Raw genomic sequence first — 17,806 nt, forward strand, 5'->3', positions numbered from 1 at the left:
CTTTCAGTGCAACCATGCACACTCAAAATACCTCCCACACACTTGCAATGCTACCGGCTCCTGTAGTGCTTCAACACGCCTTCACTGCTTCCAAATAGTCAAACTGAACATAGACACCCTTTCAATACACCCATTGCATGCTTACAAACCAAGACACTAACACACATGCTCAATGGTCACAAAACAGCTAGAAAGCCATAAAACATACCCTAGACAGTCACACAAGTTCCCAAATAGACCATAATCGCTACAAACATTGTGAAAACACTCTCCAGATACTCGTAACACACCCAACCCATGCTTACAGTTCTCCAGGCGCTCTCACATTGTACCAATACCTCCTCAAAATGACCGCGCCCTTAAAATGTCCCACTAGCCCAATGCCCCAGACACCCACATCCCCCAATGTTAAACTCACAACTCCCTCTAGACACTTCCAACATTCGCAGAACACAACTAACAGCCATCCAAAGCAGCATATACAGGCACACAGGCCACAGTCAAATAAATTTACACAACCCACAAACAACTTTTAATTTAAGCATCCTTAGAACAACCTAAACTCCCCTTCTTACTAATAGGCATTATTATGACAGGACAGACTCATGGAGCTACCATACACTTTAAAAATGATCCATGCACCCTTACAATAGCCTAAAAGACACTCTCAATCCCCATACACACTCAAAACTCTAGCAGGCATGCTCAAAACTCCACAGACACAAATATATAAACCCAGGGGACACACGCCATGCCAGAGAGCCACCTGCATCCTCCAAACACATACAATTACACAGACACCATCACAATGACTCACACCATTCTCAAAGCACCCCTTATAAAATGTCAAGAAACCACTGACTTCCACAGACACCAAAGAACAGAACTCAAACTCACACACCCAAAAGCAGCTAAGCACATCCACTAAAACTCTCACAGAACCACACACTATCAGACACCAAGGCATGCCTTTTGAAACAAGTACTTAATTTCACTCATAATCAAGCACCATGGGGCACATCCCCTCCGATCACTGACAGAATATCGTGTCAAAAATATCAGGGACCAAAATATCGAGAAGGTAAATGCAAATAGGTAAGTATAGATTTACTCTTTAATCCACATCTACGTACTTTGAATATCTATATTTTGCCGAGGTACATATATGTGAAGTTATATATAGTAGAACTTTGCCTCCCTATAAAAACTTACCTTCAGAATATTTTGTCCTCGATATTCTTGTCACAATATTTTTGGTTCAGAAATTCTGTGTAAACACCCATCTCCTCATGTACCAGCTCTGTTATACCTGCACTCATCCACTCAAGAGATCAGGAGATTCTTATATAATGAAACATCAACACTTATACACACTCCTGAACAAAATGTAGATACCAACACAGATCCACAGAGACCCTGGTATACTCAAACTCACTATCTCTACACTACTTAACAGGCATTTATTAAGCTTAGGCATATAAGAGCTAGATTTCATTGATCCTGTTTGCATTATATCCCAAAACAATCAAAACGGTGGCACCTGTGAGGGTGAGGAGTGGTGCAATGACAGCAAGAGACTCATACAAGCACTCTCACACTCACTCACACACCATCACAACCACTTACATACTCATTCACAACTCTGTACAAGCACTCACACATCAACTCTCTCACCCATACAGCCATTCAAACAGACACTCACTCTCCAATACTGCCACTCACACACCAACCCACTTAACCAAATACTCACTCAAAAAACCACTTACTTACCCATGCAGACACTTACGCACCCAGTCACTCACTCATACAGTCATTCAGACACCCAGTCACTCATCCATACAGTCACTCACACACCCATTCACCCACGCATACAGCCACTCACACAGTCACTCACTCACCAATACAGCCACTTACATAACCACTCACTCACCAATACAGCCCCTCATAGAGCCACTCCCTCACCCACACAGCTACTCACACTCCCATTTATACACCCATACAGCCACTCACACACCCATACAGCCACTCAGACACCCACTCACACACCGATACACACAGCCACTCACACAATATATGTTACAAAAATTATCACTCATTGGACGTACAACTAGTGTACTAATTTAACTTTGTAGTAGCTTAGTATATTTGTTTAACATTTATAAACTCTTAGAAAACACTTATACTAAATGGATAATGTTATCAGTGATGTCATTTGAGATGTCATCAGTGATGTCATTTGAGATGGCATGAGTGGTCACTGATCATGTCATGTAGAATGTGAGGTCATAAGCAGTGCATTGCAGGGGCATAAGTTATAGTTAGCTCAGGTAACTGTAACTGTTGAATTTCACTGGTTTTGTACGAGTGAAATCTGAGCCTAACTATAACATCCCTGTAACCTTTGGTTTTATCAGTGACTTTCTATGGTTTTGTATATTCTATTCCCTAACTGTAGTGTCCCTGTACCCTTTGTTTTTTTCTTGTGAAAAAATATATACATACATAAATATATATATATATAAGTGAGTGTCTGAGTGGGTCTGTGATTATTTGCATAAATCTCTGAGTGGGTCTGTGAGTGGGCGCGTGAGTCTATGAGTGGTTCTGTGAGTGACTGCTTGAGTCTCTGAGCGGGTCTGTGAATGGGTGCTTTAAAGTGTCTGCGAGTCAGTGCGTGAGTCTCTGAATGAGTCTGTGACTCAGGACCTGGAACACGATATCGCGCACAGCCGCACTGTAGCTCGTTTGCGTGATCAACCACCCTTTCAGGGATATTCCACTCACGGGAGTCTACTCGCTCCGCCAACCTCTCTAATACCAGCCCGCGGGATATCCTGTTTGAAATTCTTCTTTATTAGCCTACTGAGCCTATATCTCCCGCCGAATCAACCCACGATAGTTCCTTATACATATTGAGTTTTGGAACTGAATCACCAGGACTTGAACCCGAGTGTCTGAGACTGGTCCATATCGAGGACTTTCAGACTCAACCTGGTCTTGAGCCCGGCCGGGTCGGAAGTATCACCGGCTAAGTGACCTTTCTGTCTTTTTCTTTGAACTGCACAGCCCCGATGAGTCGCTTATCACTGCGACGAAACCCGTGTCGGCTGGCTACAAAAGACATTAAATGAAGATACCTCTCTTAAAACATTGTGGTTTCTCTGACAGCTGTAACTTAAGTGTATTCATGTCTACCAGGACATCTCTATTTTGCGCTACTCTATTGTTGTGTACAATTGGTACTTTGTTTTTCACATTTAATTTCAGAGCTCGAGTGAAAATGAGCAGGACGTGCTGCCTCAATGAGGACTAAACTGGTCCAAAAGCAGAGTGGGCTGAGTGCTTGCTGTAGTGAACTGGGTACAATATGGTTGTTTGCTTTTCTTCATTGTTGGATAAAATGAGCACAATTCAGAAGTGTGATATTAACACCTATTGTTGGACTTGGGCCTTCTGGCAGGTTCACCCCTGAACTTTTTGCCTTGAATTATAGTGATTTCTGGTCTTTGCGCACTTTGACACTGTGGCGCAGTGTAAAGTGCGTGCGCACTTTGAGTGCCTGTGGTGAGATAGGCCTGCCCTCCCATAGGAATGCATGGGGAATGTATGTGTCCCTGGTAGTTCCTGATGCGTGGGGGAGTGCAGGCTCGAGTTTGATATGTGTGAACTCGTGGGAGTGAATGCTGCGCAACGGTATGTGCGGCTTGTATGTGTCTAGTGGGGAAGCGCCACTTCTAGACATGGCTATGTGTGTGCTGTGAAGGTGCTGGCGTGTGATTGGCTGGAGCTGGAAGCAGGAAGTCTGGATGGGTCTGCCCGGTGGTGAGTGTGAGATTAGCATGCTGATGGCTGGGGAGGAGTGTACCTGTGTCCTGAATGAGGCTGGGTTTTCCCCTGACAATGCTGGCTCCGCCCCCCTGTGGTGCGTCTAACGACCCTAGCCCTGCCAGTGAATAGAGAGGGTGGTTGAGCCCATCAACAGTGCTCACAGACCAGCTGCGACTGGTTCTGCCCCCACCCTGCCCAAAGACAAAGGATTTGTCTGTATAAAAAGAGGCTGTGACCTCTTGGAAAAGCTTCTTGTTCCCAACTTGAATCTTGCCAGGGGCGTGCTGCTGCTTGGGCTCAGGGGAAGGCTTGCCTCCCTGAGCCCTGCCCAGCCCCTGGACTGCTGAGATGCTGGATTACTGAAGGACTTTGTTGCTTTCTGTGCCTTCCTAGCGCCTGGGAGCGCTGCATTCCTTTCCTAGCGCTGGGGAGCGCTTTATCCTGTTTGGGCTGGGAGCGCTGGATTCCCTTCTAAGCGCTTGGGAGCGCTTGATGTCCTGCTAGCGCTTGGGAGCGCTATTGATCCCAGCCGGTGCCTACCCGGCGTTATTTGCCCCTTTTATTTTTCTAAGCGAGCGAGTGCCCACCTCGCTTTATATTTAATTCAAGAGTGACCCCAGTTATCACCGCTGTCGGGCCCGGGATTCCCGAGGAAACGCTGTGCCCGCCTCCCTGCTCGGGGCCGCGCTGCCATTGGCGGACCCCTGAGGCAGGAAGCCAGGCAACCGGAGAGAAGACGTGGGCCGGGCCAGAAGCGAGCAGGAAGTCCCGCCTGCTGCTGGGCTATGATTGGCTGCCCGCCGGGATGGAGCAAAGAGGCCGAGTCCTCCCGCGGCCCGGGGCTCCCGTGAGCTAGGGAGAGCCCCGGGGCCGCCCTCCTTGAGTCCCGGTCCCGAGATGGGGGACCGGGTGAACAGAGGCGCTGTCGGGCGGGGCTCCCAGGGATCGGGAGAGCCCCGCTACCGCCGCCCCAGAGAAGAGAAATCCTGCGTAGTCGGTGAGTGGGGTCCGGTGCTGTGAAGAGGAGAGGGGGGCGTCGGGGCACATAACCGGTGTCCGCCCCCCCCCTCCAGTGGTGCATAGTCCTTGTGGGGGCGCAGAGAGGCCCCGGGGGCATCATGTTGTTTTTGAGCCCAAGAGGCTCCGGCAGCATCTTGGTTGGTCGAGCCCCGAGAGGCTCACAGCGCCGCATTGGTTTCCAAGCCCACGAGGGGCTCAAGGCGCTATTGGTTCACGGAGCCCCGTGGCTCCAATAGGGCACCAGTGTGGGAGAGCCCACGGGAGGCTCCAAACCACCCATTTGTATTTACGAGCCTGCAAGGCTCGAGGCGGCATTTCTTTACTTAAAGCCCAGTGAGGCTCGAGGGGGCAGTTTGGTTACTGGAGTTCAGCGAGGCTCCCAAGGGGACAGACCGAATCTTCAGAGCCTGGCAGGCTCCCACGTGGCCCCCTCATTGTCTGCATCAGTTGCCCAGCACTTTGTGGGCAACTGCTACGTTTAGGCTGGTGTTCTTGGCTGCCTGCGCAGCCTGCCTGACTTGGGGACACAGGGCGTCCCAGCCCTAGCGAGGCCAGTTGGCCTAGGGACAGTCACAGGTGGTGACTTATCTGAGTTTTGCGCAATTGTGTTCTTTTGCTACACCTCTGAATGTGTTGTGGATGCATCATGTGTTTTCCTCCCCTGCACCTCTGAATGTGTTTTAATGCGTCATGTGCCATGTTCCTTACACCTCTGAATGAATGTTATGCATTGCATCATATGTTATGTTCTTACACCCCTACAGGTATTGTAATACTGAGGTGGTTGTTTTTCTCCTAGTGCAGGTGGTGCTAGTGAGGTCCTGGTTACCAGTGATTACTGGTTGTGTACTTTATGTTCTAATTTGTGCTACAGGGATGTTACATTCTAAGTGTTACTTCTAAAAGTGCTGATTCCTGACAGTGGTCCAGGTGGCCCTGTCTAGTACATATCCCCTGTAAATTCTACCCGTGCCTCTGGCACATTGTAAAGTGTGTGTTTTATCTAATGTGTTTTGGTGTAATACAAAGGCTATTTTTACATATAACCTTGTGTGGAGTTTCCTTTGTGGTGGGTCCTGGGTGTTGTTGCTGGGGTGCGTGCGCAAATACTTAACTCACATCGCCTCCGAGTTTAGCCTTGCTGCTCGCGCCGCGTTACCTAGAGGGTGAGCAGGGGTTATCTTGGCGTGTAACTCCCTTGCCCTGACTTGGGAGTGGTGGTCTCTGACTGACTTTGGCGAAAGCCCTGGCCAGCCAGGGATCCCATTTCTAACACCTATCATTGTACTTTGAATCAACTGGTCTCCCTGAGATTCCGCCATCCAGCTGGGCATGATTTGGACCAGGAGGCTCTATAGAACACATTCAGTCATTTGGCATGTGTCTATGCTCGATTAAGAAACTTTCTGCAGCCAAAAAGCTCGTAGACATCTCTCTCAAGAATATCAAGTAGCCCTGCCAAAGTAAATAGGTCTTCCTTTAATGAGCTCGTACATCCAAGCTGCATTTGTGCATGTCTGTGTTTCATACTTTGTCTTATTTAAGCCAGGCCTTTTGCTTTGCCAATGCTTTTTTTCAAATCAGCTGAATTGTGTGCCATTATGCATGCATGTATAAACATGTATGTGTATATGTGTGTGGGACTCGTACATAATTCTTAAATAAAAGATTTAAAAAGCCTGCTACAGTGAAAAAACAAAAACAAGCGTTGGCAACTGGCTTTAAAGGAATGTTTCATGGTAATGCGAAGTATTATAAGTAAATAGTATGGGAATAGATATGTATTTGTGTGGAAGAAAAAAACTGTAAAATAATATTGGTGTATGCTAAAAGATCAGGTGACAGTTGCACTTTCAATCCAGAATTAGAAATCCATCTAGGTTAATGACTAGCTTTCTTCTATCTGTGCTACTGCCAAAGAAAAACACCATAAATTATCTAGTTATCTAAGACACTTTAATAGCATTACAATTTCAGGTGTATGCCACTGAAAGTTCAGGTATCGGCAGCTGGCTCAATAAACAAAATGATCACAGCTGGGTGGAGGGAAAGCACTTTTTTGAGGAACTTCTGCCCAATTAAAATATGTACTCTTGGCTCTCAACATCTGGGCTGAACCAAAGCCCTTCCCCTGATGGTTCTCACATGTTTGTCTTGTAACAGCTGCGCTGTCAAGCCAGACCATAAACAAGGTGGGATTGGACAGTTCCCCTTCTCACAGAAAAGTATTAGAAAATTCTATTTGGACCAGTTGCCTTCAAGGCCAACAACAGACCCCACACTGCCCCTATTTTACTAACTGTGTTGACCTGCGCAGTACAAAACCGCTCAAAAGTGCTCTGCTAAAATACCCCAAAACAAGGCATACAAGTCTGAGATCTGAGCACCTCAACCCGACAGCTACAGTTTCGTCCGATTGACCGATCAGTCAGCCCAAGATATTCAGGAGATTAATCACAGAACTCCCCTCCCTTTCCTTCTCCCAATGGGTGGGACAGGCCACAGAACACTACTCTTCTAGCATACTTTGGGATGGTGGTCATTTTCTTAGGTCGTCTTTCCCAGCAGCCTTAGGGTCCATTTCAGGGTTATTCTTGTGCAACATTTCAAAGCTGTATCTTTGAGGAAATGTAGGCTCTACAAGCGTGTTAAAACCAGGCTGGTACCACCTAAATACTAACATTTGGTTTATCAAAGAAGAAATGCGTACACAGCCATCCACCAACAGAGAGAATGTCGCTTTATTTTATGGCCTTAATAGAAAAGTGATATTTAGGCCACAAAATAAGGCAACATTACCCCTGTTGGTGGATGGCCGTGCTAAAAACTGCTGCAAGCAACGAAAAAGGCGATATACCACCAGCAGACTGGCACACTCAAATAAAAAATAGACTTTCAGCACGAAATGGCTCATATCTGAGGCACTGTACTTTCGCCTGATCTTGAGCAGTCATAAAACAAAAAAACATTAAAAATGACAATTATCTAGACGAGGTTTTAGTGCTAATGTTTTCTCGAGCTTCAGTAAGACAAGTTGGATGTATTGCGTGGCCATCAACACAGCAAGACTGCTTCACTCACAGGAGAGGTACAGCATGGTAGGAGCATTGCAGACTACCCTACTCACCTAAACTGTGCAAGACCGCAAGAACAGTACAACCCCCTCACGGACAGAATATGTAGTGTTTCACCAGAGGTGCATACTTCGTGCCTCACAGTACCAGAGGAGCTGCGCAGATTCCCTCCCTCAAAGAAGATGAACAGTGCAAGATGCTTCCTCCCTCAGAGAAGAGGGACACCCGGAACAAGCTCCCCTCCTTTGATGCAGCGGGAGTTTAGTACAGCAGAAGCAGAGTAAACGCCCCTACCTCACAGAACATGTAATGCACAGCAGAACCAGTGTAAACGCCCCTACCTCACAGAACATGTTAAGCACAGCAGAAGCAGTGCAAATGCCCCTACCTCACAGAACATGTAAAGCACAGCAGAAGCAGAGTAAACGCCCCTACCTCACAGAACATGTAATGCACAGCAGTACCAGTGTAAACGCCCCTACCTCACAGAACATGTAATGCACAGCAGAACCAGTGTAAACGCCCCTACCTCACAGAACATGTTAAGCACAGCAGAAGCAGTGCAAATGCCCCTACCTCACAGAACATGTAAAGCACAGCAGAAGCAGAGTAAACGCCCCTACCTCACAGAACATGTAATGCACAGCAGTACCAGTGTAAACGCCCCTACCTCACAGAACATGTTAAGCACAGCAGAAGCAGTGCAAATGCCCCTACCTCACAGAACATGTAAAGCACAGCAGAAGCAGGGTAAACGCCCCTACCTCACAGAACATGTAATGCACAGCAGAACCAGTGTAAACTCCCCTACCTCACAGAACATGTTAAGCACATCAGAAGCAGTCCAAATGCCCCTACCTCACAGAACATGTCAAGCACAGCAGAAGCAGTGCAAATGCCCCTACCACACAGAACATGTTAAGCACAGCAGAAGCGGTGCACACGCTCCTACCTCACAGAACATGTAATGCACAGCAGAAGAAGTGCAAACACCTCTACCTCACAGAGCATGTAAAGCACAGCAGAACCAGTGTGAACGCCCATACCTCACAGAACATGTAAAGCACAGCAGAAGCAGTGCAAATGTCTCTACCACACAGAACATGTAAAGCACAGCAGAAGCACTGCAAATGCCCCTACCTCACAGAACATGTTAAGCATAGCAGAAGCGGTGCACACGCTCCTACCTTACAGAACATGTAAAGCACAGCAGAACCAGTGTAAACGCCCATACCTCACAGAAAATGTAAAGCACAGCAGAAACAGTGTAAACGCCCCTACCTCACAGAACATGTTAAGCACAGCAGAAGCGGTGCACACGCTCCTACCTTACAGAACATGTAAAGCACAGCAGAACCAGTGTAAACGCCCATACCTCACAGAAAATGTAAAGCACAGCAGAAACAGTGTAAACGCCCCTACCTCACAGAACATGTAAAGCACAGCAGAAGCAGTGCAAATGCCTCTCCCTCACAGAACATGTTAAGCACAGCAGAAGCAGTGCAAACGCCCCTACCTCACAGAACATGTAAAGCACAGCAGAAGCAGTGCAAATGCCCCTACCTCACAGAATATGTTAAGCACAGCAGAAGCAGTGCAAATGCCCCTACCTCACAGAACACGTAAAGTACAGCAGAAGCAAAACAAACCCTGCTACCTCACAGAACATGTAAAGCACAGCAGAAGCAGTGCAAAAGCCCCTACCTCACAGAACATGTAAAGTACAGCAGAAGCAGTGCAAATGCCCCTACCTCACAGAACATGTTAAGCACAGCAGAAGCGGTGCACATGCTCCTACCTCACAGAACATGTAAAGCACAGCAGAAGCAGTGTAAATGCCCATACCTCACAGAAAATGTAAAGCACAGCAGAAGCAGTGTAAACTCCTCTACCTCACAGAACATGTAAAGCACAGCAGAAGCAGTGCACATGCCTCTACCTCACAGAACATGTTAAGCACAGCAGAAGCAGTGCACACGCTCCTACCTCACAGAACATGTAAAGCATAGCAGAAGCAGTGTACACGCCCATACCTCACAGAAAATGTAAAGCACAGCAGAAGCAGTGTAAACTCCTTTACCTCACAGAACATGTAAAGCACAGCAGAAGCAGTGCAAATGCCTCTACCTCACAGAACATGTTAAGCACAGCAGAAGCAGTGCAAACGCCCCTACCTCACAGAACATGTAAAGTACAGCAGAAGCAGTGAAAACGCCTGTACCTCCCAGAACATGTAAAGCACAGCTGAAGCAAAACAAACCCTGCTACCTCACAGAACATGTAAGGCACAGCAGAAGCTGTGCAAATGCCCTTACCTCACAGAACATGTAAAGTACAGCAGAATCAGTGCAAATGCCCCGACCTCACAGAACATGTAAAGTACGGCAGAAGCAGGGAAAACGCCTCTACCTCATAGAACATGTAAAGCACAGCTGAAGCAGAACAAACCCTGCTACCTCACAGAACATGTAATGCACAACTGAAGCAGTGCAAACGTCCCTACCTCACAGAACATGTAAAGCACAGCAGAAGCAGTGCAAATGCCTCTACCTCACAGAACATGTTAAGCACAGCAGAAGCAGTGCAAACGCCCCTACCTCACAGAACATGTAAAGCACCCCAGAAGCAGTGCAAATGCCCCACCTCACAGAACATGTTAAGCGCAGCAGAAGCAGTGCAAATACCCCTACCTCACAGAACACGTAAAGTACAGCAGAAGCAGTGAAAACGCCTGTACCTCCCAGAACATGTAAAGCACAGCTGAAGCAAAACAAACCCTGCTACCTCACAGAACATGTAAAGCACAGCAGAAGCAGTGCAAATGCCCCTACCTCACAGAACATGTAAAGTACAGCAGAAGCAGTGCAAATGCCCCGATCTCTCAGAAAATGTAAAGTACAGCAGAAGCAGTGAAAACGCCTCTACCTCATAGAACATGTAAAGCACAGCTGAAGCAGAACAAACCCTGCTACCTCACAGAACATGTAATGCACAGCTGAAGCAGTGCAAACACCCCTACCTCACAGAACATTTAGAGTACAGCGGAAGCAGTGCAAACTCCTCTACCTCACAGAACATGTAAAGCACAACTGAAGCAGTGCACACGCTCCTTCCTCACAGAACATGTAAAGCACAATTGAAGCAGTGCAAATGCCCCTACATCACAGAACATGTAAAGCACAATTGAAGCAGTGCAAATGCCCCTACATCACAGAACATGTAAAGCACAATTGAAGCAGTGCAAATGCCCCGACCTCACATAACATTTAGAGTACAGCGGAAGCAGTGCAAATGCCCCTACCTCACATAACATTTAGAGTACAGCGGAAGCAGTACAAACTCCTCTACCTCACAGAACATGTAAAGCACAGTAGAAGCAGTACAAATGCCCCTACATCACAGAACATGTAAAGCACAGTAGAAGCAGTACAAATGCCCCTACATCACAGAACATGTAAAGCACAGCAGAAGCAGTACAAATGCCCCTACATCACAGAACATGTAAAGCACAGCAGAAGCAGTACAAATGCCCCTACATCACAGAACATGTAAAGCACAACTGAAGCAGTGCACACGCTCCTACCTCACAGAACATGTAAAGCACAACTGAAGCAGTGCAAATGCCCCTACCTCACAGAACATGTTAAGCACAGCAGAAGCAGTGCAAATGCCCCGACCTCACATAACATTTAGAGTACAGCGGAAGCAGTGCAAACTCCTCTACCTCACTGAACATGTAAAACACAGTAGACGCGGTACAAATGCCCCTACATCCCAGAACATGTGAAGCACAGTAGAAGCAGTACAAATGCCCCTACCTCACAGAACACGTAAAGCACAGCAGAAGCAGTGCAAATGCCCCTACCACACAGAACACGTAAAGTACAGTAGAAGCAGTGCAAATGCCCCTACCTCACAGAACATGTAAAGCACAGCAGAAGCAGTGCAAACACCACCCACCTAACAGAACATTAAGAGTACAGCAGAAGCAGTGCAAACGCCCCCACCTCACACAACATGTAAACACGGCAGAAGTAGTGGAAGCGCCCCTACCTCACAGAACATGTAAAGCACAGCAGAAGCAGTGAAAGCGCCCCTACCTCACAGAACATGTAAAGTACAGCAGAAGAAAGACAAACGTCCCTGCCTCACAGAACATGTACAGCACATTAGAAGCAGTGTAATTGCCCCAACGTCACAGAACATGTAAAGTACAGCAGAAGCAGTGCAAACGCCCCCACCTCACACAACATGTAAACACGGCAGAAGTAGTGCAAACACCCCTACCTCACACAACATGTAAACACGGCAGAAGTAGTGCAAACACCCCTACCTCACAGAACATGTAAACACGGCAGAAGTAGTGCAAACACCCCTACCTCACAGAACATGTAAACACGGCAGAAGTAGTGCAAACACCCCTACCTCACACAACATGTAAACACGGCAGAAGTAGTGCAAACACCCCTACCTCACACAACATGTAAACACGGCAGAAGTAGTGCAAACACCCCTACCTCACAGAACATGTAAACACGGCAGAAGTAGTGCAAACACCCCTACCTCACAGAACATGTAAACACGGCAGAAGTAGTGCAAACACCCCTACCTCACAGAACATGTTCAATCAATCAATCAATCAGGTCATTTGTAGAGCGCACTACTCACCCGTAGGGTCTCAAGGCGCTGGGAGGGGGGGGGGTGCCGCTACTGCTCGAACAGCCAGGTCTTGAGCTTCTTCCTGAAGGAGAGGTGGTCTTGGGTCAGGCGCAGATTGGTCGGAAGTGAGTTCCAGGTCTTGGCGGCCAGGTAGGAGAAGGATCTTCCTCCTGTTGTCGCTCTTCGGATGCGGGGGACGGCGGCGAGGGCGTGGTTGGTTGATCTGAGGAGGCGCTTGGGAGTGTAGAAGTTGATCCGGTTGTTGAGGTAGCTCGGGCCTTGGTCGTGTAGGGCTTTGTGCGCGTGGGTGAGGAGCCGGAAGGTGATTCTCTTGTTGACCGGGAGCCAGTGCAGATCTCTCAGGTGTCCGGAGATGTGGCTGCGACGGGGGATGTCGAGGATGAGTCTCGCCGAGGCGTTCTGGATCCGCTGGAGTCTCTTCTGGAGTTTGGCGGTGGTTCCGGCGTAGAGGGCGTTGCCGTAGTCCAGTCGGCTGGTGACGAGGGCCTGGGTGACCGTCTTCCTCGTCTCGGTGGGGATCCACCGGAAGATCTTACGTAGCATGCGCAGGATGTTGAAGCATGACGAGGAGACGGCGTTGACTTGTCTGGTCATGGAGAGGGAGGAGTCCAGTATGAAGCCCAGGTTGCGTGCGTGGTCCGTCGGTTTGGGTGCGGTGCCCAGGGCGGGGGGCCACCAGGAGTCGTCCCAGGCGGAGGGCGTGGAGCCCAGGATGAGGACCTCCGTCTTGTCTGAGTTCAGTTTCAGGCGGCTGGTCGTCATCCATTCGGCTACGTCTCTCATCCCTTCGTGCAGGTTGGCTCTGGCGGTGTCGGGGTCGTTGGTCAGGGAGAGGATCAGCTGGGTGTCGTCGGCGTAGGAGATGATGTTCAGGTTGTGTTTGCGTACGATGGCCGCGAGGGGGCTCATGTAGACGTTGAAGAGGGTGGGGCTCAGTGAGGATCCTTGAGGGACGCCGCAGATGACTTTGGTGGCCTCTGACTTGTACGGTGGTAGGCGGACTCTTTGTGTTCTTCCGTCGAGGAAGGAGGTGATCCATTCCAGTGCCTTCTCCTGGATTCCGATGTTGCTGAGGCGCTGTACTAGGGTGCGGTGGCAGACCGTGTCGAAAGCCGCGGAGAGGTCCAGGAGGATGAGGGCCGCTGTTTCTCCGTTGTCCATCAGGGTTCGAAGGTCGTCGGTGGCGGCGATGAGGGCGGTCTCGGTGCTGTGGTTCGCTCGGAAGCCGGACTGTGAGGGGTCGAGGGATCCATTCGTCTCGAGGAAGGCGGCCAGCTGTTTGTTGACGGTCTTCTCGATGACTTTGGCCGGGAACGGGAGGAGCGAGATGGGACGGTAGTTCTTGAGGTCGGTGGGGTTTGCTGTAGGTTTCTTGAGGAGAGCGCTGAGTTCGGCGTGCTTCCAGCTCTCAGGGAAGGTGGCGGAGTCGAAGGAGGTGTTGATGATGTCCCGCAGGTGGGGTGCGAGGACAGCGTCGGCCTTGTTGAAGATGTGGTGAGGGCAGGGGTCAGTCGGAGATCCGGAATGGATGGAGTTCATGGTGCGGATGGTGTCTTCGGTGCTGATCGGGGTCCAGGTGCGGAGGGTGGTGGTGGGTGGCGTCGTTGCGGTTGTGGCTTGCGTTGGTTGGTTGTTGAAGCTGTTGTGTATGTCCGTGATCTTGTTGTGGAAGTAGGACGCGAGGGAGTTGCAGAGGTCTTGCGATGGGGTGATGTCGTTGTTTCCGGCGCTGGGGTTGGAGAGCTCTTTCACGATGTTGAAGAGTTCCTTGCAGTTGTGTGCGTTGTTGTCCAGCCGGTCCTTGTATGCATTTTTCTTGGTGGCGCGGATCAGTTGGTGGTGTTTCCGGGTGGCGAGCTTGAGGGTGGTCATGTTGTCCGTGGTTGGCTCCCTTCTCCAGGCTTTCTCGAGGGCTCGACAGTTCTTCTTGGAGCTCTTGAGTTCGTCGGTGAACCATGGTGTTTTTCTGCTGCAGGATCTGCTGGGTGGGGTTCTCAGAGGGGCGAGTTCGTCCGCGCAGTCGTTGATCCATTTCGTGAGGTTGTCGGCGGCCTGGCTGGGGTTCGCTGAGTTGGCGGGAGGGTGCTGGCTCAGGGAGGCGGTGAGCTGGTCGGCTGTGATCTTGTTCCAGCTTCTTCGAGCAACCTGTTGCTGGAGGTGGTGGATCGTCGTTCTTCTGAAGGTGAAGTGGACGCAGCTGTGGTCCGTCCAGTGGAGTCCTGTTGCGTGGCTGAAGGTGACGTCTTTGCTGGATGAGAAGACGGCGTCGAGAGTGTGTCCGGCGAGGTGGGTGGGGGTGGTCACCAGTTGCTTGAGTCCGAGGTTGTCGAGGTTGTCGAGCAGGGTGATGGTGTTGCGGTCGTTGTTGTTCTCCAGGTGGAAGTTGAGGTCCCCCAGGAGGATGTAGTCGGCGGAGGGGAGAGCGTGCGGGCTGACGAAGTCGGCGATGTCCTCGCTGAATCGTGTGCGTGGTCCCGGGGGTCGGTAGATCAGGGTGCCTCTGAGGGTGGTCTTCGGGTTGGTGTGGATCTGGAAGTGCAGGTGTTCGGCGGTGGTGAGGGTGTCATCGGTGTTGGTAGTGATGCGGATGGTGTCTCTGTGGATGATGGCGATGCCTCCTCCGGTCTGGTTGTCTCGGTCCCTCCGGACGATCTTGTAGCCTTCTGGGATGGCGATGGCGATGTCTGGGGCTGAGGAGGCGTTCATCCAGGTCTCGGTGATGAAGGCAACGTCGGGGGCGGTGGTGTCGAGCAGGTTCCAGAGTTCTACGGCGTGTCTGTGGACGGAGCGGGTGTTGAGCAGGATACACTTGAGGTGGGTGCTGCTGGAGTTCGGCTTGGCGGGTGCAGGGAAGGTCCGGATGCAGGTGAACTTGCAGGCGTTGCAGCTGAAAGGTCCGTGGGTGTGCTTCGGGGCGGCTCGGTGACATCCTGGGATGTGGCCGGTGTTGAGTGCGATGAGGTCGGCGGCGCCGTAGGTTCGTCGGGTCGGCTTCCGTCGGTGGGGGCCAGGGGTCCTGGCGCTGGTCGCGATCCGGTCGCGGACGGGCGCAGACGGGCTTACCTTTGGCGCGCCTTCGGCGCACAATCGGCGCGCCCGCTGCGCGTGACCGCTGCGCGTCCGCACGGTCGCCATTTAAGGCGAAGTGCGCGGGTGGGCGGAGCAGCTGGGAGGCGGGAGCGGGGAGGGAAACAGAAGAGAAAAGGGGCGGGGCTCAAGGCGGTGGCGGGAAGCGGGGGCAGAGCGCGACGATAAACGGCAATTAACAAGCACAAATCTGAGTGAAAACAGGGGAAAAAGACAGCGATACACGATCTGGGGAAAACAAGCACAAATTCAGGCAAAAAGCGGGTGAAAAATACAGAGACACACGATCTGGGGAAGAAATAAAAACAAGCACAAATTCAGGAAAAACAAGCACAATTACAGGCAAAACGGGGGAAACACCACGGAGATCGCTCAGGGCGGCAGCGAGGCCGGCGCTGAGACAGAGGCAGGCACTGGGGGCACACGCAGCAGCTGGTGGCCGTGCGGCGCGGGGGTGTCCCACAAGTGGGTCACACTCACCTGCGTCGCACGGTCGCCATTTAAGGCCAAGTGCGCGGGTGGGCGGAGCAGCTGGGAGGCGGGAGCGGGGAGGGAAACAGAAGAGAAAAGGGGCGGGGCTCAAGGCGGTGGCGGGAAGCGGGGGCAGAGCGCGACGATAAACGGCAATTAACAAGCACAAATCTGAGTGAAAACAGGGGAAAAAGACAGCGATACACGATCTGGGGAAAACAAGCACAAATTCAGGCAAAAAGCGGGTGAAAAATACAGAGACACACGATCTGGGGAAGAAATAAAAACAAGCACAAATTCAGGAAAAACAAGCACAATTACAGGCAAAACGGGGGAAACACCACGGAGATCGCTCAGGGCGGCAGCGAGGCCGGCGCTGAGACAGAGGCAGGCACTGGGGGCACACGCAGCAGCTGGTGGCCGTGCGGCGCGGGGGTGTCCCACAAGTTAAGCACAGCAGAAGCAGTGCAAATGCCCCTACCTCACAGAACATGTAAAACACAGTAGAAGCAGTGCAAGTTTCCCTCCTCGCAGAACTGACATAGCAGGGTGATTCTAACTGGGCAAACTCCTCGGCCACCCAGAAAATGTAAAGAACAGCAACGGAAGTGCAAACTTCTGTACTCACAGAACAAGCTTAGCAGGGCACAACCTGTGCAAACTCCACTCCTCACAGAAGATGTGCAGTACGGCAGCAGCAGTGCAAGCTTCGATCATACAAAGAACAGGTACAGCAGCAGGGCAACCTTCACACGACGGTAGAAGCAGTGCGAGCTCCCCTACCTCGCTGAAGATGAGCAGCACGGCAGCAGCAGTGCAAGCTTCCGTCATTCAAGGAACAGGTGCACCAGACCAGCAGCAGTGCGTGCTGTTCCCCTTCCTCCCAGGACTTGTGCGGGTAAATATGAAACTCGCCCTGAAAACCGCATGGAAAGTGATTCGGTCTCTGCAAGTCACTGCAAACATGTGATTTCCAGGCCTGCCAACTTCTCTAATATATATTCACTGAGTGAAGAGGAGGCGGGTCCTTGGATGTGCACACTTTGTGCCAAGTACTGGCTAAGAAGCACTTAGACCCTCCCATTAACCAAAAACAGCCCCACAAACGGAGGCGGCCTCTGGTACCGAGGTCCAAACCCCCAGCTGTGCAGAGCCTCTAAGGCGAACTCACATAGCGCTCACCATGTGATGTTGGCGCGTCACCAGGTCACTGTGTGACGGCACTGCGTGCTGGCCGGTCTGCAAAACATTGGAGTTCAATAAAAATTGAAATGAGTTCCAAGGGGAGTGCCCCAAAATCTTTTCTGGAACTGATTAAGCCTGCTACGCAACCTTGTTTTAATGAGTCACAAGCCCATGCAACGCAGCCTGATCGAGTCACGTTACTTTCCAAAACTGTTTCCTTGAATTGCTCCCAGGCAGTTACTGCATATAATGAAAAATACATCCTGCTCCACTTGGAGGCACAATTAATTAATTATTACGGAACATCTTTACATGCTCTTACAAGGTCTTACGATGACGGAAACGCAGGAGGGACATAGCATGCTTTTGCGCCACTAAATCTGATGATTAAAGAGCTACCTTACCCAGTAGCCACGGTCAATGGACGGGCTTGGACGCTACTATCTAGGGGGTTGCGAGCA

The 17,806-nt window shown here is 50.4% G+C and overlaps 1 protein-coding gene across 2 annotated transcripts in view; it reads right to left on the reverse strand.

The window, feature by feature from the left end:
• The window catches only part of LOC144771631 (lysosomal proton-coupled steroid conjugate and bile acid symporter SLC46A3-like), a 260,791-nt gene extending 243,473 nt beyond the window's left edge, over positions 1-17,318 (reverse strand). The window contains exon 1 of one of the 2 annotated variants that reach the window (XM_078655997.1): positions 16,944-17,318. The gene's annotated coding sequence lies outside the window, so the exon portion shown is untranslated. Of the gene's footprint in view, positions 1-16,788 lie in introns of both variants that reach the window. The other variant, XM_078655998.1, reaches the window with a different exon arrangement.
• Between the last annotated feature and the right edge of the window lie 488 nt (positions 17,319-17,806).

This window comes from Lissotriton helveticus, chromosome 8 (assembly GCF_964261635.1).
Source record: "Lissotriton helveticus chromosome 8, aLisHel1.1, whole genome shotgun sequence".
Classification (NCBI taxonomy): domain Eukaryota; kingdom Metazoa; phylum Chordata; class Amphibia; order Caudata; family Salamandridae; genus Lissotriton; species Lissotriton helveticus.